The 25,944-nt window shown below is 41.2% G+C and overlaps 1 protein-coding gene across 1 annotated transcript in view; it reads left to right on the forward strand.

The window, feature by feature from the left end:
• Nucleotides 1-12,036: 12,036 nt before the first annotated feature.
• The window catches only part of R3HDM2 (R3H domain containing 2), an 87,525-nt gene continuing 73,617 nt past the window's right edge, over nucleotides 12,037-25,944 (forward strand). The window contains exon 1 of the mRNA XM_012732279.1: nucleotides 12,037-12,093. The gene's annotated coding sequence lies outside the window, so the exon portion shown is untranslated. The remainder of the gene's footprint in view (nucleotides 12,094-25,944) is intronic.

Here is a 25,944-nt window from a genome sequence, read left to right on the forward strand (position 1 = left end):
CATGTTCTGTTGAAAGAGTTAGAATCCTCCCTGTAGAAGAAATGTAGCTATTCTTGGAGGGAAGTTGGATATTTCCAGAGTCATAGATAATGTTTTAATTACCAATATTACTGACCTATAGGCTGATTACATGACTTATATATTTATTCTTTTATGTGGATGACTGCTCTGAGCTGACTTAAGAAATTCACTGCCTGGCAACATGGAAGTGCAGATATTGAAATGAATTACATTCCTTCCGACTATTTCTATTACTTGGCTAAATTTAGAGCTCCTACAGAACTGAAATCTCTTGGGAATTTAATAGTCAAGACAGGCAATATTCAGCTTTTAGAGTAAGGAAAAAAAAAGATAGCATCCAATTAATTTTTGTACCAGTGAAAGGTCAGACCATTTTGAGACTTATTGCTGGAAACTGATTACTGAGTAGGCTCTGGGTGATGCGGGGTGACCTTTCCCCTCCGAGGTAACTCACTGGCCGGGGAGGATGGGGCAGCACCCTGAGCCAGAGAGCCGTGAGCCTCACACCTGGCCGCATGGCTGGGTCCTCTGATGCCGCCTTGTTTGCACATTGCGAGTTCAGCCTACTGCCTCCCGTGGGCTGACTGACTCGAGCTCCCCGAGCCAGGCTGAGAGGTGAAGAGAGGTGAAGACCTGTTGATGGAGCTGGGGAGAACTTCAGTTTAAAAGGAACAGTTATTTTGAATAATTAATCTAAATGAGTAATATTTGACAGGTAAAGTGAGTATGGTATGGTTCAGGTCAGATTTGACAATGTAGGACTTTGTTACTACTATGGTCAAGAGATTTTAAGGACACTGGAAAAAATCCCCCCCCCCATCCATAAAAACACGATGCATTTTTTTCTCAACTTGGATTTATACACGGGGTGAAATGTAAAAAGTAGAGAAACCAATCCACGTGTCACTCGCATTGGGTGGGGTCCATGCGCCCCCCTGCCCTCGCCACATCTTCATGTCTCGCGCGGCTCCCGTGGGCGAGTCCTAGACGGGAGATGTGTTTGTTCCTTGAAGGAATGAACTGTCTCCAATGTTTACTGAGACAAAATGTTAAGGAGAGGCAGTAGCTGGGTGGGTTTTAAATTTTTTTTAAGATTTACTTATTTTATGCACACAGAGCTGGGGTACAGGCCAGAGGCGCCGGGGCAGTGAGAGGGTTCCATAGAGACAGTGGGGAGCAGGACAGGCAGATGGACTGCTGAGGGGAGCAGTGGGGAGACAGGAGAGGTCTGAACTCGTGCTGCAGTTGCTTTGGACAGCTTCACCGTGCTGGGCTTTATCCTGTTGGGCCACCAGGGAGGGTCCAGTGACTTGTTTTATTCAAAAACTTTTTATTATGCAAAGTATCAAACATCTGAAGCAGGAGCAGTGAAAGTGAACCTCCATTCAGTTATTGGCTTGTGGCTGTCTTACTGTATCCGTGTTCCTAACACCCTACTCCTGATGATCTTGAAGTAGATATGTGATACATTATTTCATCCATAAATATATCAGTGTTATCTCTAAAAAATACTTTAAAAAGTCCTAATAACTTATGATTTGTGTATCTAAAATAAAGAACAGTAATTCTTTTATTTTAAAATACCTGGTATTCCTAGTACTGCGATTGAACTATATATGTGTATGTATTTTAACAGCCTCTGTGCTTAAAGTTGGATCCAAATAGAATCTACCTTGTATTTGTCTAATAGCTTTAAAATCTCTTAATCTGAAAGTCCCCCTCTCTTTTTTTTTATTTGATTTGCAATTTACTTTTTTGAGATTCATTATACATACAAGAACTGGAGAGTAGAGCCGAGGCAGAGTGGGGAGCAGAACAGGCAGGTCCACTGAAATCCACTGTTGAGGGGGGCAGTGGGCGGATCAGGAGAGGTCTGCTGCGCCCTGTGGGTCCCTCCCTGGCCGGGGATTGAATTCGTGCCGCAGTGGCTGTGATAGCTTGATAGTGCTGAGACTTAACACCTTGTGCCACCAGCAAGGCCCTAGATTTATTTTTATGAACTGGTGTTTACATGGTTCAAAATGCTAAGGCTAACCAAAAAGGGTGAATTTTATTTTTTGATTTTTCACCCAAATCAGTCAGTTCTTTTTCCCAGAAGCAACTAATAACATCTTGTGTGCATCGTATGCATTTATACACATAAAAATATATACACATGTAAATATATACTTTTACAAAAATGTGCTTTTTTTAATCATCTTTTCAAGATATCCTTAGTCTCTTTTATGTCTGCAAAGTATTAGGAGATATGTATGTACTATTTACATCACTTTGCTAATTAAACGACATTTGAGCCTCCCCCACCCTGTCTTTGCATTTATAAGCAGTACTTCATGAATAACTTCGCACTTAAAATCGTTTGTAAATTTGAAATAGTAGTAAGAAATGTATGTACTATTGTAATTTTTATATTGAAAAATTGCCTTTCAAAAAACATGCAGTTTACATTTCCAGCAGTTGATTCAGGATTTGAGAGAGAATTTATTAATGGTGAGAATATACACAGAATTGGTTACATTTGAATTTTATTTATTTTTTTAATTTGTTTTTAATTTGAGTTTTTTGATCCATGTATGTTTACAGTGGCTCACTCAGCATTTCAGCCTAACCCATCAGCATACTGGCGGCTGAATGCCTATAAAAGAAGGTAGTCTTTGTTCTCTATCTAACCAAATAAAATAGAGCCAAATAAAATAAAATAAATTTTAATTTTACGTTACAGAAAAGACTTCCTGGAGGCTTGGAACCTTGAAGGAGTGGTGAGTCTACATTTTGATCCCTGACCTTTTAGCTCTTGAAAATTATTGTAGGCTCTGAAAGTTAAACTTTTATTTACATGGGTTATATTTACCAATGTTAGAAATTGAAAGTAAGAAAATACTTAAACTTTCATTCATTCATTAAAAATAAGAAGGTCTCTGCAAGACTTTTAAAAAAATAATACAATAGTTGATTTTTACATCATTTTGTGCCTTTTCCATCTCAGGTGTCATCCCCGTGGGCTTCCCATCACCAGCTCACCTGTGTGCCATCACCACAGTCCAGTGCGCTTCCCACCCCCACTGTTTTTTTTTTTAAATATTTATTTATGCACACAGAACTGGGGTACAGGCCGGAGGTGCAGGGGCGGTGAGAGGATTCACAGAGACAGAATGGGCAGCAGAGCAGGTAGATTGATGAAGCACACTGCTGAGGGGAGCAGCGGATGGGTCAGGAGAGATCTACGGTATGTGGTCACCTCCAGGACAGGCGGGGATTGAACTCATGCGGAAGTGGATTTAGCTTCTTAGTGCTGTGCTTTAACGCACTGTGCTACCAGGGAGGGTGCCCCCACCATTTTTGATCCCACTCCCCACTCCACCTCTGTAAAATGTCTCTGGTATATAACTGTTCATTATTATTATTATTTTCTTCCCTGGTCCTTTATAGTCCTGCTATGAGAGAGACCATCTGGTATTTTTCCTTTTATCTGTGGCTTATCTCACTAAGCATGATCTTTTCCAGCTCCATCTATGTTGCTGCAAACGGCATGTGGTTTTTTTTTTTTTTTTGGTTGCTGAGTAATATTCCATTGTGTATATGTACCACATTGTTTTAATCCAGTCATCTACTTTGGGCATTTGGCTGTTTCCATGTCTTTCCGATTGTAAATAAAGCGGCAGTAAACATGGGGGTGCAGGTATCTTTCTGAATCAGTGTTTTTGTGTCTTTTGGGTCGATACCTAGGAGTGGGATTGCTGGGTCCTATGGAAGCCCCATGTGTAGCAGTTTGAGAAACCTACAAACAGCTTTCCATAGTGGTTGTACTAGTTTGCATTCCCACCAGCAGTGCAGGAGAGTTCCTTTTTCTCCACATCCTCGCCAACATTTGTTGAGAGTTCCTTTTTCTTCCACATCCTCACCAACATTTGTTGTTGCTAGTTGTTTGAAGATGTGCCATTCTCACTGGGGTGAGGTGGTATCTCATTGTGATTTTAATTTGCAGCTTCTTCATTACAAACAACGTTGAACATTTTTTTACATGCTTGCTGGCCATCTGCATTTCCTCTTTGGAGAAGTGTCTATTTAGCTCTTCTGCCCATTTTCTGATGGGTTTGTTTACTTTATTTTTGTTGAGTTTCATCAGTTCTTTGTATGTCTTTGTGGTTGATCCTTTATCGCTAGTTTTGTGTGAGAAATTTTTTTCCCAATCAGTGGGATGTCTGTTTTTTGTAATGTCTCTTGCTGTACAGAAGCTTTTTAACTTGATGTAGTCCCATCTATTTATCCTTGCCTTCACTATCGTTATGTTGGGTGCTGTATCTTCAAAGATGTCACTGAAGTGTATGTTGTGTAGTGTTCTGCCCATCTTTGCTTCCAGGTGTTTTATGGTTTCCATTCTTATGCCTAGGTCTTTAATCCACTTCGAATTGATTTTTGTGTATGATGGGAGGTAGTGACCTAGTTTCATTTTTTTGCATGTAGCTTCCCAGTTTTCCCAGCACCATTTGTTCAACAAATTTTCTCTGTTCCATTGTATCTTCTTTGCTCCTTTCAAGACAACATTTTTTTAAATGAGAAAACATTTTTAAATGGAAATGATTTAGTGAGAGGAAGGAGGGTTATTGTCTTACACGTTTGGAGCTCTCCTTAATGTCTGGTTTAATAGATGACAGCTGGATTCTCTGTCATTTCTTTTTCCCTGAAAAGATTTTGTTGACATACAGAGGTGTGGAGGGGTCCGTTGGGCAGCTGCCTTTCTCATGGCAGCCAAGACATCGCTTAGCAACGGTCTTTCCTGGGTGTGGGTTGTTCACATCTTTTTCTTAAATGTGAGTACCCTGTAGCCTGGCTCCTCGGGGCAGTCACACTGGGTCTGTGAGCTGGTGTGCTAGTGAGCTGCCCGCGGCCCCTCGCCCCAAGGCCGCTTGCTGCCACACCCTTCCTGAGGTCCACCACCCCGGGGTATGACAGAGCCATAGCTGCGGCTCGCTGGGGCTCTGTGCTGGGGAGACACAGCTGGATGGTCACAGCTGCACCTGCACTCAGTCTGCTCCAGAGCGTCATTTTATTGAAGTATAGGAAGACGGTCCGGACTCAGAGATACGCGGTTGGAAAAGAGAGTTTTGATTATCTTGCGAGTATTACAGATATTCTTTGGTATTCTGGCCAAACTCAGTAGGTGGTAGTCCTTAGGTGCCAGTTGCAGTGTGGACTCTAAAGCCATACTGGTGACTGTTTGCACTCAGTGACACCAAGCCCCAATTGTTAATCTTGTTCTTGAATGGATCATTTACCCGTGTTATGAGTTTGAACATGGACTGGTGAGCTGGAAAGTGTGGTTCGCTGAGTTATACTGATGTTTTAAATGTCTGATGTGGTTTTTTGTACAATTACAAACATTCATACTTACTAATATTAACACCACTTCATCTGTAAAGCTTTAAAGTATTGACAAACTGTCAAGTTCACAGCACACATTTTCAAAATTCTGATTTTAGTTTAAATGCTTGAATTGTATCACTGACAAATACTGTCATTTGTTTTCTTTGAAATAACAGCTCACTTTGTTCGTTTTTGTGAAAAATATTGTTTGAATAACCATGGTTTGCCTGTCAGTTGTTTACTCAAGAAATAACAATATTCCATGAGAAAAGCAGCTCAGTTACTTCTCCTCAAGACAATTACTGTACTTTGATGTATGGCAGAGATGCTTTATGCTTCCTATTGTGTCACTGAGCATGCTAAAAGACATGTAGTCAAGGGTAGAAATTTGATAACATTACTAACTTTTATTACTTTATCAAGGACAACTGTAAGTAAAATTTACCTTTTCTTTTTTAAATGGCAAGTCTGGGATGATGAAGAGTTTATTACTAGCACAGTTTGAGTCCTCTACCTTGATTTATGCTAAGGCATAAATCCAGTAGTTAGACCTTCATAGCTTATGTCACCACGGCGAAGAATGGCAAATGACATCTAAGTGTTATTATGAAAAGTAACATCTTATTATAATGAAAAGTTTGGTCTCTTGAACGTCCTGAGATCTCACTTTGAGAACTGCTGTTCTAGAGAGTGTATTATATGCAGAAACACAGCAGTGAGAAAAGCATCGCTTCTAGATTAACTACTGCATGTCCTGGAATAACATCATTTTGTTCAATGTCCTGTCATTAAAACATTGGCAAGATAAAGGGCACCCTGACTGATATAGAACACAACCATCACCTTGTGGATTCATCACATCTATGTTACTTAGGGACTTGCTTTCATGATGCATGGTTTCACTTAAAGTTGCAGTTCTCAAGTACCTACTGTCTACGTTGAGTGAGGACTTACTGTACAACCAATTTGTTATGTAATATTAGAGCTCGAGAGAGAAAAAGTAGTAATTAGATTATAACAGGACTTATTCTGTTAGGAAGTGCAGAATTTATCTTAGCAGTGGGGAGTCCTGGAAGGGAGTGTGTGCATGTATGGTAGTGGTTTGGGTGGTTGATACCATCACATTTGTTTTTTTCCAAGAACACCCTACCACAGTGTGTGTTGCGGTAAGGAGGCCAGTGGAAATGATGAAGTCCTACAGTAAGGTGCTAACTTGGTTATGGAGCCACAGAGGGCCAGGCGGAGGTTAGATCATATCTTTCCTAAAGTAAAGCTTAGACTAGCAGGATCTGTTGGCTGACTGGTTGGACGGTAGCATAATTAGCTGCTTCCATCATCCTGGAAGGTGTCTCTCGAACAGTCTTGTATAGTCAGTTTTCTCTGGAAATAAACCTTATTAAGTACCAGGAATACTCTATAATATATTGCTAAAATGATTTTCAAAGGTAGTTAAGTTATTATTCTGACTGTTACCATAGTTAAGGTTGATCTGTCTTTGAATTTCACATTAATTGAATCATATAGTATATACTTTTATCTTTTTTGCACAAAATTGTCTTTGAGGTTCATGAAAGTTTTATACACACACACACACACATCACATATGTGTGATTTGTTATCATTGCTATGTAATAGTCCATTGTCTGGTTGTAGTTTTTCTACTGAGTGGTTTCCATGGGTTCCAGCTTTGGACTGTTATGACTAATATTGCTATGAGTGTTTTTGTGTATGTATTTTCGTAGATGTAAGCACTGAGTTCTATTGATTATATACCCAAATGGGAGTTGCTAGTTCATAGGATGGATGTATGTTTAAGTACTACCAACTCTACAGAGTGGTGTGTTAATTCGTTGTCTTGCTAGCAATGATGAGAGTTGTGATTGTGCTGTATGTTTGACTATGCTTAGCATTGTCAATCCTTTTAATTTTAGCTAATCTGTTGGGACTGTAATGATATCTTTTTGTGGTTTTATTATTTCCCTGATGCTACTGACATGGGATATATTTTCATAGCCATGTTGGCCTTTTATGTGTTTTCTTTTGTGACGTGCCTATTCCATCTCTACTAGTTTTTTAAAGATTAATTTTATTTATGCGTACAGGAACTGGGGTGTAGGGCAGAGGTGCGGGGTTGGGGGTTGAGAGGATTCACCAGAAACAAAGTGGGGAGCAGAACAGACAGCTTTACTGAAATACACTACTGAGGGGAGCAGTAGGCGAGGTAGGAGAGCTGCGCTGTGCCATGTGGGTCAGCTCTGTGGCCAGGGATCAAACTGTGCTGCAGTGCTGTCTGACTGCTGATAGCTTCATGCTGAGGCTTAACCCCTCATGCCACCAGGGAAGCCCTCTTACCCATTTTAAAAATTGGCTTGTCTTTTTCTTAATGCTTTGTAGAAATTTTTTGCATATTTTGGATATGAGCCCTTTGTGTAATACATATTTTTGCACACATTCACATGGGATAGACGTAGGAAGATATTAGTAAATGTGAATGTTTTGCTGGGATAATCTGGCAGTGTTATGCGTCACTTAATGATGTTATGGTCAATGATGCCTATACAATAGTAGTACCAGTAGGCTGTGCCATACCAGCCTAGGTGTGCAGTAGGCTTTATCATCTAGGCTTTTGTAATTATATTCCATGATGTTTATAGAATCACACAATCACCTAATGACACATTGCTCAGAAAGAGTCCTGTTATTAACACATTACCAGTGGAAGGTGGCCCTGTACATTATTCTCTAGAGATTCTTCTAGTTTCTTTACGCTGTAGGAATGCACGTGGTGATTCTTAGTGCATCACTGTTGATGGTTTAACTTACCTCAACCAATTGTGGATATTTCTGTTTTCTATTGCTGTAGGCCAAACCATCCCAGATCTTAGTGACTTAAAACAACTATTTATTTGCTTATGATTAAATGGGGGGAGTCAGGCAGGGCTCGTCTGCAGCAGCTTGCATTTATTCTGCTCGTCTCTGCTCAGCTCACTCTTGTGATCACTTGGCAGACTGGCTGGGACCGAGTTGGACCTGTGCGCTCACTCACTCGTCCTGCATTGCACTAGACCTGCGTGCAGGGTAAACACGGGGCTGCTCTTGGCTTCGGTGCACACTGGCTAGGTTTCACTAAGGTGAGTAGAAGTTGAAAAATCTCATAAGGTCTGGGTTCAGAAACTGCACATTTTCATTCTTGCTGCATTCTTTTGTCAAAGTGAGAAAATAGTCTAGCTCAGATTCAAGGAGTGGGGAAATGAATTCCAATTCTTTTTTTTTTTTAAATTCCAATTCTTTAATGGAATTGTTGCAAGATTTTGTGGCCATGTTTAATCTACAACAGTAGCCATAGCTTTTGCTTGTTTCTCCTTTTCTCTGTTTCTCCCTTCCTTTTAATTGAAGTGGATTTTTTTTTAATTGTCTTGCCTTTCTTGAAGTCTGTGTAAGAACAAAGTTTACTTGTTAAAGACTGTCCTTTATGATGACTCAGTATGGCCAAGTACCAGATATTTTCAGGTCTTGACTTTGTGACTGTTTTGAAATTACCATAATAATGCCAAACATATGGTACTATTGAAGATGTTTCTATCTTTCCCAGGTGATTTTGATCTTTGTTTAGTTCTTATTCTTTTAACAAAATTGGTAATTGCTGAGGGGCCCTTTTATGGGCTCTGTTTCCAGAAACTCTTTGCCTTCTTAGTCATTCAGTCTTAGTATGGGCCTGGAATGACAGCTTTCTTCCCCACAGAGCTTAATGAAGTCAGGAAGGGACAGGCTCCATAGCAGAAGTTGTCTGGATTGTAGTTGCCTTGACAGCATTTTTCATATGTGAAATAAACAAGAATCTTGGGCAAACACAGATGTCAGTGACCTGTCAGCCCTGCAGAATAATCTGCTGAAGTCCTAGATGAGCAACAGGTCCACACAATGAACTCTTGCCCTGCCTTTATTGGGTTTCTCATTAAGGAAGCCGTCACCATCCTTATTTTAGAGAAAAATCGGCCTCACTGTTGAAGATTCAGCTGACTTTGGACATTGTTCTGATGGGACGGTCACTTTCTGTGCGGTGCACCGCTGGCAGGGACATGGCCGCTCTTCAGGTCATGGCCGTTCGCTGTGCCACAGTGACATGAGGGCTTCAGGCTTGGCTCCAGGTGACCAGAGGCAATTCTGCTTCCTTAAGATAAGTTTAATTAATTGTCTTGGGTCTGAGACAAGTAGATTTGTTAACTGTAGATTCTAATTTATCTGTTGTCCAAACCAGTGATGCTTTGATAGGAATAGAAACTCAGAGGTGGCATTTTATTGTAAAAGATGAATGTTGGCTACCACATGCAGCTGATTAGAAGGCCAGGACAAAGTATCTGTCTTTCTGGTGACAGGACCATTATTAAGGTTTGCAGAATGGTCCGCTAGTCAGAGAGCTGAACTGAATCCTCCCGCTCCTGTGAGGCTATCTTTAAGACACTGTGAGTGTCTTCCAAAACACTTTATCAACTGTGATTCTGTCACAGACACTTGCAGCTGGGTCAGTTCAGCCTAGCTCTGCCTGCGAGGGCTCTTCCGTTCAGTGCTGGTAGCCAGCTCTTCGTCAATGCCTGAAAACTTTGGATTCAGGCCTCACAGCAGTCTTGCCAGATAGAACTGCCATCTTATTTTCTGAGCGCAGATTTTACTATCAGAGAAAGGAAAGATGCTTTCTGAGGCTAAAGCAGATTTTTAGAATAAGTAGAGAACATAAGGTTTTGATAGCTTGACTATCTGAGTGATTGTATAAATAAATCCCTTAAAACTTGCAAAATCTAAGTTTACTTCAGGCATAGCACTTAGTTTTATAATTAGTCAGGTAGGAAACTGTTTTAGAGTGTTTCTCTGGACGCTGCCTTCTCTTGGCTGATTCCTTGCTGTGGCGGGACCATGTGTGGTGGGGCTCTCTTGGGCACCCCTTTGCCCAGCTCAAGGTTATGACGTGAGGGCCTTGGGTAAAGGCAAGTCATGATTTTTTTTTTAGATGGGCAAGAGTAAGGCATTTCCTGGAAGAAAGTTGCCACCCAGGCAGTGTTCCTGGATCAGGGTTTGCGGCAGGTGGTCCCTGTGCTGCAAGTGGATGGTGAGAAGGTGAAGGGTGGTGTCCTCGGGCCGCACTTCCAGCCCTAACCCAAGTGGGACACACCCCTAGTTTCCAGGTCCTGATGTACAGGGATTGTAGAGACCGGAAGAACATTGGAAAGTCAGACTTTAGTGTGTCACTCAAAATGCCGAGCTAGAGACATTCCTCAGCGGAGTATCCTGGTGCCCACCGTAGGTATTTTGGGGGCTTCCAAGCGCCCAGATGGGCTTAGGATTCCGGGGTGGCACCCAGCATTAAGGCTTCCCTGGAGTGGGACAAGTAGCTGCTGCCTTCAGTGCCCTGCAGTAGCTACAGTGACACAGATTGCAAATTATTAACTTACGCATTTGCCATATTTGTTCCACTCTGAAGAATATTCTGTATCAGACCTCTTTTTCTTCTTTCTGTGGTACTTTGATTTATAGGCTGTGTAGGTGTGGTTATCTTGAGTGGTCATTATCAGATGACCAGATATACGCATTCTAGTTCTTCACCCACAGTTCAGTCTCATATCTCCCCTTGGAATTGAATATTGAGATTGTTTGAGGTATGCTCGTTACGTTAGGAAGGAAACTTTGGGAAAATACCTAGAGATGTCGGTTGCCAGAGAAACAATCATTAGAGAGTGGAACTTTCCCATTCCCTGATTCTCTTGGAGGGGAGAGGGGCTAGAGATGGAGTTCATTTGCCCGTGGCCAGTGACTCAGTCACTCTGCCAGTGTTGATACCAACACAAAAGGAAGGGCCCAGAGAGCTTCGGGTGGCGAACCCAAGAAGACAGAGAAAGACAGGCCCCGTCCTCTGCCCGTCGGTGGCCTTTGAGTGCTGTCCTTCAGGACCCTTTGCGACAAGTCAGTGATCCGGGAGTAAACGGCTTCCCTGAGTTCTGTGTGCCTTTCCAGGGGATCAGTCAAGCTTGAGGTGCGTGTCCCAGCTCTGGTGTATAGCTGTTCCTTCAGAAGCACAAATAATCTGGGCTATGCAGTTCGAGGAGGGCATCAGGGACCCTTGATTGTTTACCAGCTGGGCAGAAACATGGGCTTGTGGAGAACAGTCCTGGGAGGCTGAGCCCGGAAGCTGGGACCGACATTATCTCGGGTGGCGCCTGAATTCAACGGAATGTAGCTGCCCTGCTTGGGTCGCGTGCGGGCGCAGGAGGCCTTGGCACGCACACATCTCTTGGAACTGGGCTGCAGGAACTACCAAGAGCGCACTCTGAGCAGACCTCAGATCTGCGGGCTGAGCCTGCGGACTGGTGTGAGGATAATGGCGGCATAGCCGCTGAGCTGCAGGGTGTCAACCTGAAGATCACGAGATCCGAGCCTGACTGGGGATTGCCGGAGGGGCCGAGGCCCCCCCCCCCCCAGCAGAATGCTGCTTGGGGGCAGGTGCCGGTGCTGTAGAGGTCCAGGGCAGACGCAGGACTGCGGAAGTGTGAGCGAATGAACTGGGCTACTCCGGATTTTGAAACAGAGCTCTTTGTTCTCTTTGAGAGTCTTAATGAATTGATTCTGACTTTTTTCTTTTTCCTTTTTGAGGTTAGACTTACTTCTTGTGTGATGCCGTTCCAGCACGGGACTCATGGAGGCTGAACCTTTATTCAGGTAACATCAATAGGTACCGTTTTGGAGCCCTTTTCATGTGCCAGGAACAGCGGGAGTGCTATGCCTGTATTCTCATGTCATCCTGACGTAGCCTCATGCAGCTGAAAAGTGTCACTGTGACCATTTAATAGATGAAGAAATGAAACTCACCATATATAAAATGCAGAGAATTAAAAAAGTAAAAGCTACTGCTGTAGTGGAAGGTAAGAGGGGATGGTAGCTTGAATTACCGCATCTGGCCTAAAGACGCATATAAATAGTTCTGATCGTCTGAACTTCACTCCCATTTTCATAATTCTTCCCCACTAGTAAGTAGATTGTGCCTTTTTATTCCTGTTTAAGACAGTGGGAAGGAAAGGTCCAGTTTAGAATTTTTAACCTTAAAGCTTTTCTAGCTTTGTAGGAAGTAGGTAAGTTTTGGAATAATTTTTATTTATTAGAGTTAAATAGCTACAAAATCTGAGTATCTAAAATCTGGGGACTCTTAAAGGGTGATTCATATAGCTGATAGCTGCCTTTTTGCTTATTATTTCACCTTTGAGGTGCTGTTCAGCTTTCAGGAACCTCGCTAGGATTTTCTTGTGGGGCTTTCTTGGTGTAGCTAAGCGCGCATTCACAGACCACGTTAATTGGTCAGGACAGGAGGGTTCCTAGCACTACTCATTGAAGACCAATCAAAAATGAAGCCTGGGCATCAAAAATGGAGGATTCCATTAATGGAAATATTTTTAAGTTTATAATGATTCAAATTTATGCGATTTTTTTGGTTTTCTGTGTTTCATTTTGTCAAGCGTTGTCTACACTCCATGCAGTGAAGCGGCTTTAAAACTGCTTATCCTTGTGGGGAGGCGAGCAGAGTCCATGGTTTGCCCTTCCCGCCTGTTCAAAAGAAGCACTTCATTAAGGTGTAACTGGCGTGCAGGAAGCTGCGCTGTTAAGTGTGCACGGCGTTTTGACAGAGATGTTCCGGGTAATGAGCACGGCCGTCACTGCACACCAGTTCCTCACCCCGTCCTCTTGGCGACTCGTCCCCACGCCTGCAGTCTGCAGCAGCCACTGGCCCTCTTTCGTGCCGTAGGGCCGTTTGTGTTGTCTAAAATTTTATAGAAATGGAATTATAAAGTATATTTATAGTTTGGCTTTTTTAAACAGCTTGATTACTTTGATGTTCATCATGCTGTTACACGGTTCATTCCTTTTTGTGGCCAGTAGTGTAGCCGGATTCCCTCTTACTGCCATTGTTTAGCGATACAACATTTTTTGTTCACTTGCTCGTTGACATTCGGGTTGTTTCCAGTTTCTGGCAGTTGAAAATGAAGTTATGAATATTTGTGTATAAATCTTTGTATGGACCTATGCATTTTTTCCTTCCAAGTTAAATTTTATTTTTTATCGATATGAAGTTCACGTAACATACAGCTAACAATTTTAAAGTATCTAACTCAGTGGTATTTAGTGTCTTTACAGTGTTGTGTGACCACCAGCTCTCTGGTTTCAGGCCTTTTCCTGGTCCCACAAACCGCCCTCCCATACCCACTAAGTAAGCACTCCCTGGTCCCTCTACCCCGGAAACCTCTCACTGTTTTGTGGGTCTGCCTAATCTGGACAGATCACCCAAAAGGAGTCATGTATGTGAGCATTTGAATTTGACTTGTTTCACTTAGTATAATGTTTTCAAGGTTTGTCCAAGTTCTAGTATGTATCAGTACCTGCTTCCTTTTTCTGTGTGAACAATATTCCACAGTGGATATATCACGTTTTGCTTCTCCATTTATTCATCGGTGGGCATTTGGGCTGTCTCCACTTTGGGGGTACAGTAAAATCTGTATGGATAACTTTAGGTGGATATGTTTTCACATCTCTAGAAAATAGGTAGAAAGTTCCTGCCGGCAGTGTGTTGGGGGCAGTGGGGGGCTCGGTTTGTGAATCTCAGAAAGTTTCTGTCTTTTCTTTCTAGCCATTCCAGTGGGTGTGAAGTAGTATCTCACTTTTGATTTGCATTTTCCTGATGACTAATAATATCCTTAGCCATTTGTATATTTTTCTTGCAAAAAAGTATATTTAAGTAATTTATCTTTTTAAAAATTGGATAATTTGTCTTTTTTTTTTTTTTTTTTTAGCCATCAGAATTCTTTATTCTGGCTACAAGTCCCTTATCAGATCTATGATTTGCAAATATTTTTTCCCAATCCTATATATATCCTATATCTTTTTATGTCCTTGATATTATCATAGACAGAAATTTTAAATTTGATTAAGTACACCTGATCTATTTTTTATTTTATAGTTTATACTTTTAGTGTTGTGTCTCAGTACGTTTTGTCTAACCCAAGGTCACAGACTTTTTTCAGTTGTTTCTTCTGAGTTTCACCTCTTATACTTAGTGCTGTGATCCATTTTGAGTTAATTTGTGTGTATGGTATGAGGTCTGGTTCCACCTCTTTTCTTTTCTTTAAGATTTTATTTATTTATGCATACAGAACTGGGGTGCAGGCCAAAGGTGAGGGGGTGAGAGAGGCTTCACCAGAGACAGAGTGGGGAGCAGAACGGGCAGATCGACGAAGTCCACTGCTGAGGGGAGCAGCAGGCGAGACAGAAGAGGTCTGCCATGCTATGTGGGTCACCTCCAGGCGGAGCTCGAACTCACATGGCTTGACTTCGCAATGCTGTGCTCCAATCCACTGTGCCACCAGGGAGGAACTCCACCTTTATTCTTTCACATGTAGATGTACGCTATTTGTTGAAAATATCAACCTTGAGCTATTTGATGGGCTTGGAACTCTTGTGACAAGCCAGTTGTCTGTATACCAGAGAAATTTTATGGGTATGGAGTGGGGAATGGGATCAAAAACAGTGGGGGGAGGGAAGTGCGCTGGACTGTGGTGATGGCACATGGGGTGACTTGGTGTTGGGAAACCCAAGAGGATTGCAACTGAGATGAAAAAAAATGTTCAAAATGATGTAAAAAAAATTATATTATTTAAAAAAAACAGTTGTCTGTAAATATAAGGGTTTATTTTGTGACTTTCAATTCTGTTTACTACAATGCTGTTTCATTACTGCATCTTTGTATAGTAAATTGAAATTGGGAAATGTGATTTCTCAAACTTTTTTCTTTTTTAAGGTTATATTGCTTATTCTAGTTTCCTTGCATTTCCATGTGAATTTCAGGATTAGTTTGTCAGTTTCTGCAAAAATGCCAGTTGGGATTTGGCAAGGATTACATTGAATCTGTATATCAGTTTTGAGAATGTTACTGCCTTAGTAACTTTAAGTCTTCCAATCCAAGCATTTGGGGTAGCTTTCTAGCTTTCTCCTTACTTCGATCTCCTTCATTTACACCAGTAATAGCTGTAATTTTCAATGTATAAGTCTTATATTTTGAAAAATCCTATCCTATTACACTTTGATAAATTAATATCTAAATATTTTAGTATTATAAATGAATTTTTTGGTATTAATTTTTGGTTTTGGGTTATTTATTACTTTTGTATACAGGAGCAACAAATTTAAAAAATTAATTTAATAATTAATATAATTTGCAGTCTAGCTGAATTTACTTGTTTTTAATGAATGGTTAGGATTTTCTAGATCGTGCATCATGTCATTTGCAAATAGAAATAGCTTTTCTTCTTTTTCCAGTCTAGGCAGCTTTTCTTTCTTTTTATTTCCTCATCACCCCAACTAAAACCTATAATACAGTGTTGAATAGAATAGTCAAAAGTAGATATCCTTGGTATTGGAAAGATGGATTAAGTCAGTCTTTCATCATTAAGTATGATATTGTTTATGGGATTTTGTAGATTCTCTTTCCCCTACAATTACAATTAATTTACAACAATGTAGATTGAGCAATACAAGCTCAGGTCAATAGTACATACAACTTTGTGTTATATAACTGTTCCCTTTCCCTTCTTTAGCTATTATAAATTACATCTTTATACATTATGTGCCCATTAACATAGGTACATAGTTATAATATAGGCAGTAATGTTTTAAATCAGATAGAAAAAATTATACTGTTTTCCATTTACCATGTAGTGACCTTCATTCTTTAATCTGGATTTAGTTTTTGGTTCCTGTTACTTCAGCCCGAATGGCTGAATCTGTTTAATAGTTCTTGTATATGACCTCGCTAGTGATGAGTTCTCTCATTTTTTTTCTTTCACTTTTGAAGACTAGTTTTGCTGGATATAGCATTTCTTGGGTGACAGTCCTTTTTACTCAGCACTTTGGATTTATCTTCCGTTGCTTCTGGCCTCCATGGCTTCTGATGAGTTTCTTAGATCTGCAGATTTAATGCTTTTAATCAAATTTGTGGAATATTTGGCTAATTAAGCATTCTTTCTTTCCTCTGCTGGTACTCCCAATATGGATTTATTGATATGCTTGGTGATGTCCCATAGGTCTCTGATAATTTGTTCATTTTTCTTTATTCTTTTTTCTTTCTGTTCCTCAGACTGATCATCTTAATTGACCTACCTGAAACTTCATTGAGTCTTTCTTCTGTCTACTCAGATCTTGTGCTGACCCCCTCTTCTGAGTCTTTCATATTTTCCAACTCCAAGATTTCTGTTTGGTTCCCTTTTATAATTTCTCTAATATTCTATTTTCAGGTACATACGTTTCCTTTAGTTCTTCAGTCATGACTTCCTCTCCTTTTTTTTTTTGGTCTTATTTAAAATGGCTGATTTAAAGTCTGTCTAGTAAGTCCAGTATTTGGACATCCAAGTTAGTTCCTATTGATTTCTACTTTTCCTCCTGTGGGCCATAAATTATACAAAAATTTGTATATATAAGGGTAATGTTATACTATTTCCTGTCTTGTATAGGAATTTTCTGATAATATACTTCTGTTTCTTTCTTCCTAACTAGTGCCTTATTCTGGTCATACATTTTACTTTTATGAGTAATTGTATAGTATATTAAAATTCTTTTGAATGGCCGATACCTTAAAATATATAAAATTAACTAGCAAAACCCAGTTTTTATACTTACTCATATTGTTAGTTAGCATTTCTGGTGCTCTTCAGTCCCAGTGTAGGTTCTGATTTCCATCTGTTATCACATTTCATTCGGCATAAAGACTCACACATTTCTGGTCATGATGAATTGTTTTGACTTTTGCATGTCTGAAAAAATATTTTACCTTCATTTTTGAAAGCTGTTCTCTGGGCATATAGAATTCTTGGTTGATAGTTTATTTTCTTTTAGTCCTTTAAGACACTACTCTTCTGTCTTCCAATTTGGAGTAGTTTTCTAAAGAGAAAACTTTGGTTTTCTGTGTTGACTATGTCCTTTTTCTCTGACTGTTTTTAAGATTTACTTTATTACTGTGGCTTTGTGTAGTTTGATGAGTAGGTACCTTGGTTTGGTTCTTTGAACTTCTTGGATCTGTGTATTTAAAATTTTATTTCAGTTTGGACACTTTTAAATTAATATTTCTTTAACTATTTTTTTCTGCTCTCTTCTTTAGAATATTGATCTTATATTAGGCAATTTGAATTTATCCCACAGTTAACTGATGCTTAGTTCATTTTCTTCTATTGTTTTTTCTGTCACTGGTTTCTACTGCTACGTCCTCCAGCCCTCCCCCTTCCCCATTGTTCTGTCTGGGCTTCTAGTGTGTTGTTAATCTTCTAGTGTGTTTCTGATATTTCAGACTGTTTTTTATCTCTACCCAATGTGCTCAGTTTTTTCCTTTAGATTTTTGCACATATGGAATATACTTATAATAACATTTTAAACGTCTTCCTTTACTAGATCTTTAATCTGTAATTTTAGTCATTTCTTTTAACTGCATTGTGAAGTAAGTATAATCTACAAGAAAGTGCAAAAAGAAAGTATATAGCTTGGTCCATGTCTTTTTACCCACTTTCTTCCAATAGTTACAGCTTATATAACCAAGCACCATAACCAGCTTTAGATGCAGTCCTTTGTATGTATATTTACACATAATTTGTGTATTCTTGTGCGAATGATATTTAGATGTGTATGTGTGGCTCTTTGCAATTTCATAAAGTGGATTGTGCATCAAGCATAGAATAGCTCCATTCCTACAAGAACCCTTCTACTTCCCTCCACTCCATTCGTGACTTGTAACCCTGGTAACTGCCAGTCTGTCCTCCGTCTCTATATCATTGTCATCTCAAAATGCTGCCACACAGTGTGGCGCCTTTCAGCACCTCTAACCTCTCTTTAGCCTGTGCCCTTGCGATCTGCACAAGGCGTTGCATGTATCACTACCCCGACACTGCTGAGCAGTGCTTCATGGAAAGACCATGGAATATGTTTATAACTGCGTCAGATACCTGTTGAAGGACTTAAGTGTTGGTTCTAATTTTTGGCAACAATAAAACTAACACCGCATTTAGTACAGGCTTTTGTATAAGCAAATTTTTATTTATCTTGGATAAATACCCAAGAGTACCACGTGATATGATAATTATCTACTTTATTTTATAGGAATTGCCAAACTGTCATTCAGAGTGACCATTTTCTAATTGAACTGTTCTTTACTGTTGAGTTCTGACAGCTCTGTGTCTAGTCTAGTTATGTCTTTTGTTCTTGGGTCATTTGCAGATATTTTGTGCAGCCTGTAGCTCGCTGTACACTCTAGACCCCTTTGTTTTCTTAGTTTTCACTCCTGTCTTCTCACTCAGGGTGTGTGTCAGACTCAACCTGGGGTCTCGCTGGAGCTCCCCTTCCTTTTGACGTTACTGGAAAACGTTATGGCGACTTGGGTAACCACGGGGCTTACCTGCGTGTCCCATCTCAGCAGCTTCCGGTAAATTCCTGGTGCACAGTGTCTTCAAAACCATTCTTCTACACACATTGTCTGTTTGGTTTTTTTTCAGTTGTTTTTGCCAGGAAAGTAAATGTGATCTTTGTTACTCCAAGTTAGTAAAAAATGAAACCTTCCTCTCGCCCTAAAGTTTCAATCATTAGGAATGCTTAACGGGATGGACAGTCGTCCTGGAATTCCTCTCTCCACTTCTTAAAAAGGGGATGGGATGGAGGCTAAATATAATTCAGACAGGAAGACACTTCTGAGGTTTCGTGTCTGTTGACTATTATAATAAAGCCCAGCTACTTCCAGAAGTTTGCAAATGAGTTAGCTACAGGCTTATCCCGAGAAGTAGGCCAGCTACCAAAGCACAAGATGATGGTGTAAAAAGATTTTAGTGACAGCTTGTGTGTGATAATACATCTTTTCTTGTTCAGGGTTCCCTTGGATATAGTGCTAGATTCTGGGTGTTTTCATATACTTTTTATTGTTATCCATATGGTTCTTTTCTTGAAATAAGGAATATATTTGTGAAAACCACATCTTCCTGTATTTATAGGGTAGAGTTCACCTGTCAGCAGCCTGTCTCACCAGTTAGCCTAAGCGCACTTAACCAGGAAATTGTCCTCTGACCTTTATTGTTAATTTTGGAACTTAAGAGTTTATGATGATTTAACAGACCCTTAGAGTTCTCCATCTCTGTCTCTGCATGTCACAGCCACACTTGTCTCAGTGCGCTTAGTCAGGGTAGAGTGTTGCCACAGGGCCACGCAGTGGCTAGATACTTGAGGGACATATTTCTTTGGAATTATTTTGTGGATTTAGGACACACCTCAGTAACCAGCCGTCTCTGAGCTCTGGGCTCTGCTAGAAGCACCTTTGGAGTAGAACTGCCTCTGTCTCTACCCGTGTCATCAACGTTTTTTTTTTTGTTGTTTTGTTTGTTTGTTTTCTGTTTCCAGTCTGTCGCTTCTGTGATGAACCAAGGACATAGCTTGGTGCATTAGGTATCCTTTGACAGACGTGTGACACGGCGCGTCACTCAATGCTTGTGGGGTGAATGAATCTCTCTGCATTAAGTCACTGGCTTCAGTCAACTCCCTTTTTTGATTTCACCCAGGAGCTTTCCTTTCCTTTTCATCCTTATTTTTTTTTGGTCGTTTTCTCACTTGTGAACAAAGAAGACAAAGAATATGAACCCAAAGTCATTCTGGTGTTTGTGAGTAACTGATTAGAAAGAACAAGATGTAAGAGGAGATGAAGACGCTCGGTCAGAGTTAGGTTTTGGAGTTAAAGCTGGGGTTCGTTTATCTGTTCTCCTTTTCCCTGCCATTACTAACGTAGGATTGGCTTTTTGCTTTTCTTCAAAGCCCTGACTAACTCTTTCTCTATTTAATTTACAGCCAGTAATGTGCTCTTTTAGTTTTCATTTTCATTTCTATTTTTTATGACTTTTCTTTCCGGCTCTCTGGAATTGTCTTCCTCCTCTTTGCTCCTTAAATGGTGATGTGGCCCGTGGCCTCCACTCACTGCTCTCGCTGTCGCTGCTGCCGCTCTGCCTCTGTTCTCACATGCCCATCCATTTAGAATCCAATCAAAAAGCAGGCAGAAGAACTAAGACACTTCTCAAAGAGGCGATGCAAATGTTCAGTAGGTGTATGGAAAAATACTCCACATCTCTTAGAGTCAGGGAAATGTAAATCAAAACCACAGTGAGATGCCACCATACACCAGTGAGCATGGCCCGTATTAAAAAAACTGGCGACTGGGCCAGCCGGCCTGGAGAGGGTCTTCAGCGGGTCCTCAGACGACTGAAGTTGAGTCCCATGTGAGCCACGATTCCACTCCCAGGACCTACTCAAAGGACGCAAGAATGTTGACAGAAAGGACCCACACCCTGTGCTTCCTGCAGCGCAGTTGACAACAGCTACAACAGAGCAACAGCCTAAGTGTCCCCAAACAGGCGGCTGCATCAAGGTGTAGACAGTGGAATACTGTTCACCATTTGCAGCACCCTGGATGAAGCTAGAAAGGATTCTGGTCAGTGAAATAAGTCAAAAGGGTAAAGACAAATACCTTATGTTTTTGCTTACAGGAGCAATATAGGGAAACCGAACAAAGGCTCAAAGAAAAGGACCAGACTTGCAGGCGACTCTAGATCTGAGGCCACAGCAGGGTGGGAGAGGGCCAGGGACTGTGGTGACAGGCCAGGATGGCGTGGTGTGGGAGATTGACGGGAGCTTCACCTGAGGGGAGAAATCAAATAGTGTGCGAAAATGAACAATGTAAGAATAAAAGTCTGTTTTTTTCAAAGTCCAGGGCTTTAGCTCCTGTCACAGTTGGTGGCCTGCACACGTGGTCTCACCAGCGTGACCGCCGACAGGCCCTTGCTTTGGTCAGCCTGTGGGCCCGTCATACCTGCCACCTGTCCAGTGGCGCTTTGTCGTTTCTTTCCAAAGCGGCTGCTGCTTTCAGTGCTCCTGTCCTTGAGGTGGCGATAGCATACACCCCAGTTGCTCCCAAGCTGTTTAGTATGAGACTCTCTTTAACGCTTACCATCTATTGAGATGCCCAGGAGAGCTCTGCGATAGTCATGTGGGTTACACTTATAGACGCAAATGTGGTAGAAACTAAAACTGAGAAATGTTACAAGCATTCATTCAAAAAATGTTAATAACCCCACATTACATGTTAATATCTTTAAAGTAGATTTTTTTTTTATGAAAACAGATTTCTACAGCTGCAGTAACAAAATTTAATTTAATGAGCGGGCCCTCCCTGGTGGCGCAGTGGGTTAAGGCACAGCACTGTAAGCTGGCGTCGGTCGCTTCAGCGCAAGTTCAACCCCCAGCCCCAGAGGAGACGCACAGGGCGCAGCAGACCTCTCCTGTCTCTCTGCTGCTCCCTTCAGCCGTGCATTTCAGTCAGTTGGACTGTTCTGCTCCCCACTCTGTCTCTGCAAAATATTTTCACCCTCGTACCTCTGGCCTATACCCCAGTTCTGTATGCATACATAAATAAATCTTTAAAAAAAATTAATGAGAAAACAGTGGGGGGAGGGAAGAGCACTGGACTATGGTGATGGCACATGGGTGATTTGTTTGGTGATGGGAAATCCAAGGGGATTGCAACTGAGATGGAAAAATGCACAAAAAATATGTTAAAATAAACTACTATAAAATTTAAAAAATTAATGAGAAATAGTTTGTCTTTAATTTTTATATATCTTACTGAATTTAATAGACCATAGAATCTCATAGCTCTTTTCATTCAGTTAGTTGTGATATTATGTGTTATGTATCCTCTGGAAAATAGTGTTGTATACCTGGGGAGGGTGTGAGAGTGAAAAGGGCAAATAAGGTTTTAGTGTTATTAAAAAATTGTTTTGAGGGGCCTCCCTGCTGGCACAGGGGTTAAAGTCTCAGCGCCGTAAAGCTATGGCCAGCCACTATGGTGTGAGTTCTATCCCCCTTCCTCCCCACCAGGAGGGGCCCCAGCCAGGGCACTGCTCCCCTCAGCAGTGTGTTTCAGTGGAGCTGCCTGTTCTGCCCCCCACTCTCACTGGGGAGTCCTCTCACCGCTACACCTCTGGCCTAGCTTTTGTATGCATAAATAAATAAAATAACTCTTAGAAAAAGAAATAGTTTGAGCTTGTAGAGCCCAGGAAAGTGTTTTGGAGGTTCCCTTGGGGGCCTAGGCCTCAGGGGAGAGCTGCTTTTCTGCCCAGTCACCTGGTGATTTGTTAGACTTCCATTCCAGTCACCTCACAAATCTCACATGTCGCTAAGTTTTAATGATTCTATTTCCTTAATACTTCTTAGGTCAGCGTCCCCTTAATTCTTTTGCCAAAATATTCTCCTATTTTCCTTCCTAGTGATTATCTCTGGCTTTATTTTAGCTTCTTTCTAAACTATCTAGTTGTAGCTAAAGTAACTCTTTTCTGAAAATCCATCACAAACTTCTCATAGCTTTTGTGAGTATGTGCGGTGTTTTGCGATCCTGTGCCTCTAGCCTCTGGCTCCTTTGTAAGCCCCCTCTGTGAGCACTTACCCAGGAGGGCGGCTGCCTTCACTCGACCCTGTAATTCATGAAAGCGTGTGGTGCTTCATACATCTGTGTTAATAATGTTATTGCTTGTTGCGCTCTCAGAACACTCACAGACCTGCGCTAAGTATTTTACATCTGTTGCTTCATGTAATCTTGACACAGCCTTTCAAAAGATGTACTGTCACCATTCTAATTCACAGATGAGGAATCGAGGTTTAAAGAGGTTAAGGAACTTTCCTCAGGCCGTCCAGCTAGTATAGAAGCTAGGTCTTTTTCTCCACTTCTTTCACTAAATGCTTTTTCTCCTTGAACTTAACAGTTCCTTCCTCTGAACAGCTTTGCTCTGCTTTGATTTAGATGCTTCTATTTTCATTTATCCTTGTGAACTTCTCTAACTTGTACTTAACATAATTTGCTTGTTTGTCTCCTGTACTGCTGATTTTCCTGGTAGGTGCAGGAAGAGAACTTCATTCCTCTGGCACAGGCGTATTAGATTATATCTGAGAGTGTTTGTCTCTAAGTGAAAAATTCATGCTGAGCACTTAGTCCCGATGACCCACTGGTTTACCTAGTGTCTGTGTGCTACAGAGCAGGTCCCTCAGTTTCTGTATTAATCCTTCCAATTTTAAAAATAGTAAACTTAATCTTGTATTAGTTTAGAAAAGACAAGCAATAGCAGAAATAAAAACTAGCACTTCTGAGAATGCTGTTCATGTGTCTAAACATTTTACCTATGTATTGACTCATTTAATCTTTACATTCCCTTGGAATAGTTACTGTGACCTTTGCTTCACTGTGACCTTTGTTTTAATATTTTGGGAAACTTAGGCACCAAGATGTTAAGTAACTTGGAGATCACACAGTTTGTAAATGGCAGAGCTGGAAATAAAAACTCTAAAATCTTTGTTGTGCGGAAATCTGAATCTTCTTTATCCAAGATCCCATCCTTAAATTCTTTGTTAGGATAATGGTAAGTCAGGATTCCAGTTAAAATTATGTGGTCCAACTGAAAATGGTAATTTAGTATAGATTAAAATTTTTTTTTAAGATTTATTTATTCATGCAAATAGAACTGGGATACAGGTCAGAGGTGCAGGGGTGGAAAGAAGATTCATCAGAGAGAGTGGGGAGCAGAACAGGCAGACTGATGAAGTACACCGCTGACGGCAGCAGCGGCTGTGGCCAGCTTGCAGTGCTTACCTTTAACCTGCTGTGCTACCAGGGAGGGCCCCTAGATTAAAAAAAAAAAATTTTAAAGATTTATTTATTTATTCATACAGAACTGGGGTACAGGCCAGAGATGCGGAGGGTGAGAGGATTCACCAGAGACAGAGTGGGGAGCAGAACAGGCAGATCGACGAAGTACACTGCTGAGGGGAGCAGCGGGCGGGTCAGGAGAGGTCTGCCACGCCATGTGGTCACCTCCGGGGCAGGCGGGGATCGAACTCATGCGGAAGCGGCTTAAGCTTCTTTGTGCTGTGCTTTTAACCTGCTGCGCCACCAGGGAGGGCCCAGATTTAAAAAATTTTTTAATGGTATTTTTGGTATGAATGAAAGACTGTTTCATGTTATTTTTATTATAAATTCATTATTGCAGTTCTGAGCTTCCCATTTTCCTGGTAAATAACAGCAAAGAAAAGTTGCACATCTTAGTTGAGACAGAGTTGGTATCATTTTTCTTCTCCCAGCAAGTCACATTGGTTAATTCTAGAATCCTGTTTTCTGTATTAGAGAGGTGCATTTAAATTTATATTTTTGTTGGGATTCATTTGCTCATACCTCTTCTCCGCACCCCACTCCCTTGAGCATTGCAGTGAGTGTTTAATCTTGAGAATGCTAATTAGCTTCAGTAATTACACACCTTGAGGCGTTTCTAGACATTTATAGCTTTGTATTTTTGGTCTAGAATAGGATGTGTTAGAGCTTGTCGGGTTTTGTGTCTTTTTTTTTCCTTTTTAAAGAAAGCTTTGAATTAAGCTTGGGGGGGGTGGCGGTTAGTCCAGCTCTGTCCACTCAGGAGCTTCAGGCTGCAGGGAGTGCATTTCCCCTGGGCCTAGGAGTACCCTATTGGAATTTCGCTGACAGCATCCCAAGGCCTTCTGGGGCGGTTTCCATTGAGATGATGTCTTATGTTGTGGGTGAGTTTCAGAATTGAATCAGTGTGGAGGGTGCACTTTTATTAAGACGAACCTTTGGGTACATCCCGAGGCTAGCTTTGTCTCTCCGTGACGCAGAGGGCACACCTGCGAATGTTCCCCCAGCGCACTTCGTTCTCGGTCTGGGTGTGCGCTGCGGGGCGCTCTGCTCACCAGTGTCTGCCTGACAGTGTCGTGCATAATGTTGTCAAGGTTAGCTCAGTCTGTTTCAGATAGGCTTGAAGCCAAATTACCTACTTCTGCGATAATATTCTTTTAGTTTGGAAATTAGCATTCGTCGGAGAGAGAAATTGGTTAAGGAAATTTGAAAACCATAGTCTGTTTTGAAGAGTGTGATGAGCTGTAGGACAGTTTGCGCGTTGCTTGGCGCCCTCTGGAGTGGGTAGGATTGGCCCGCGCGGGCTTCAGCGGGACTAGGGCCAGATCCCAAAGAGACGTGCAGGAAGTTACCTTAGTCTGTTTTGGATTTCTTTCTACCTCCCATCATATTTGGGGCTTAAAATAAGAACTTTGTTATAATTTATTTAATTGAATTATTCTCTCTGGTAGAATTATGCATGAAATTACAGTCAGGTAAGGAAGGGAAGTGGAACCGAGCAGAAATGCCCTCCTATGAAAGACATAACTTTTTATTAATTTCATTTTAAAGGAAACAGAGAGCAGGTAAATGAAGTAGCCATATATAATAATTCCTTTCCTGCTGTGCCAGGCTTGCTGACGCACCGCGTTGATGTCCAGTAACGGGTAGCCATCCTGTGCTTGCTTTCTGCTAGTGCCTGTTTATTGTACCAAGAGCTCCCTGAAAGTAATGGATGTCACAGTGAAGATAAAGGGGACAAAATCCCTCCTCCTCATAAAGTA

The sequence above is a fragment of the Condylura cristata genome, unplaced genomic scaffold (assembly GCF_000260355.1).
Source record: "Condylura cristata isolate star-nosed mole 26May11 unplaced genomic scaffold, ConCri1.0 scaffold00034, whole genome shotgun sequence".
NCBI lineage: Eukaryota > Metazoa > Chordata > Mammalia > Eulipotyphla > Talpidae > Condylura > Condylura cristata.